General features: G+C 38.9%; 1 long non-coding RNA gene across 1 annotated transcript in view; it reads left to right on the top strand.

The window, feature by feature from the left end:
* The window catches only part of LOC117946188, a 7,402-nt gene extending 5,478 nt beyond the window's left edge, over positions 1-1,924 (top strand). Inside the window, exon 3 of the long non-coding RNA XR_004656985.1 lies at positions 1,913-1,924. This is a non-coding gene — a long non-coding RNA (uncharacterized LOC117946188). The remainder of the gene's footprint in view (positions 1-1,912) is intronic.
* The last annotated feature ends 284 nt before the right edge of the window (positions 1,925-2,208 follow it).

Genomic DNA, 2,208 nt, shown 5'->3' with positions numbered 1-2,208 from the left:
GGGTGTGGGGGTGTGTGTGTGTGTGTGGCTCAGCTTCTCTTAATCAAAAAACGTAACTCAGTAGATAAAGGGCAAGATGTTGATTTATTATTATCATTTAATCAGTGGAGTCAGTAAAATTACTGTTTTACTGACTGTTGTTCAAATGATTGGTTGCATGGTTCTATGCAATTGTAATTTAAAATAAAACAAATTATTGAAGTTTTAGTTGTGTGTGTATGAAGAGTGATGTTTCATTCTTATGTAATTTAGCATATATTTTCTATACAGGCTATCAATGTCAGCAAAAATATTTCTTATAATATGAGGATTATGTAATTCATGTTGGAAACTAATTTGGCTTAGAATTAAACTAAACTGTAATGTGAAAATGAATCATTAAGAGAAAGATCACTGCTATTCACATTTTCTAGTTATTGATTTATAATATTGACTGATATACAGTATTAAGTCCTGCAGATCCATGTTGCTTTTTTAGCACACCTTTTCTCAAATTCAACTAAAAAATGTGTACGATATAGTAACCTACTTCACAGACAGTTTACCATTCAGATCTAATGTTGTTGTATAGTGTGAGTCAGGAGTTACACCCTGGCCAAACAGTGAATAACGTACTTCCACTGGAGTCTGCCCCGCATGTATGGGGATGTTTGTATTGGATGCAGGTCATGGAACTGATTTCATAACAACACAAAGTCTGTGCACTGCTCAGTGCGCCGTTTCTTCTGCTAAATGTGAGCATCGTGCTTGGTTTGACTACAATATAAAAATATTTAACCAGCATTTATGATTACACTGGGACATTTTAAGACTACAATGCAGGAGAAACTATGGACAACAGTGAGCATGATTGGTCCTTGTGCAGTAAAGGCAAAGACTCTGTGTTACCTTATTTGACAGAAATCTTTAAGCATTTTCTTGTGATTTCTGACAATTTGATAAACAAAAATGTCTAACACTTGATCAGGGTGCAAAATTAGCACCCACCACCAGCCAATGGCGGGTACTTTTTCAAACTGGTGGGTAACTTTGCCTTGTATACCAGCCACAGTGGTGGGGGCAGTGGTTTTCAGCTCTAGTTCGTGACATCGGTTAAAAAAATCTGGCAACATACCCTCGGTGTGAAGAGGCCCGCCACAGAGTCAGCTGTAGCAACTGTTGAGGTCAAAGTAAAGAAAAAGAAAAGGTACTTTTTGAACAAGTGTCGCATTGTGGTGAAGAGAAAATAAGAGAATGGTTAGCCTACTAAGGTGGGGCGATATCCGCTTAATTGGCAGTTGATCAGATATATATTTAAATGCCCTCTGTAAATAGAGAGTATTACATGCTGCCGCTGGTAGGGGCAGTACTTTACAACTTGACCTACTTTCTACAGTACCGTCTAGACTCAATGGCCCTCATTTATCAACCTAATGTAGAAATCAGCACAGATATGATTGCAGAAATCCTCTTACGACAAGCTTCATGTGGGATTCATGAAACGTTCGTATCACGCCCCAATATATTCTCAGTTTTGAGGCATCACCCCTACTATTTATGACATGGCCAGATGTAATCCGGCTAAGAAGTGTCACTTCTCCAAGTTGGAGATTAAAACCCTGACATCTCAGTTTAATTTGCAGTAACATGTGTCCTAATTGGCAGCCTAAAACTGGTATTAGGCTGAAGGAACAATGTGGACAACGCGGTCAACAGTGTTGCAGTTTTAAATCTGACACCAGATCAAGTTTGTTTAATTTATAAATCCTTGACATATGCATACTCCTAATAGTAATATAGGATTTTATTGCCATCTCTCAGGCCTACGTGTAGGTGTACCTATATTTAAATAAACACACGGCAACAGAGTTTATGCAGTGTTCTTTATGCAGTGTTTTTTTTAAATTTTCACTTACTTTTTTTCCTGAGTCAGAGCCAGGCAACAGCTGTAAGGGAGAGCGCGTGTCTTCTCTTTTTTTGCAAAGCCAATCTACCGCTCCATAAACCACTGTCTGATCATGTGCCAGTCAGTTGTTCCCTGCAACGCGCAGCTTAGTTTCTAGATGTGGACCGTCACAGAGGACAGGGTAACGTGAGGAAAACACCACAACAGAGAGCAGTCGGTCATACCTCGGTCACAAGGTTTACCAGTTTACTAGTAAACAAAACATTTTTTCCCGTCTGTGGAGTTTTTCAGACAACAGCAGTGACCAGTGCTAGTTTATGTCT

Source organism: Etheostoma cragini, chromosome 1 (assembly GCF_013103735.1).
Source record: "Etheostoma cragini isolate CJK2018 chromosome 1, CSU_Ecrag_1.0, whole genome shotgun sequence".
NCBI classification, from domain to species: Eukaryota; Metazoa; Chordata; class Actinopteri; order Perciformes; family Percidae; genus Etheostoma; species Etheostoma cragini.
The sequence above is the reverse complement of the archived record's forward strand: the minus strand, read 5'-3'. Positions and strand labels throughout refer to the sequence as shown.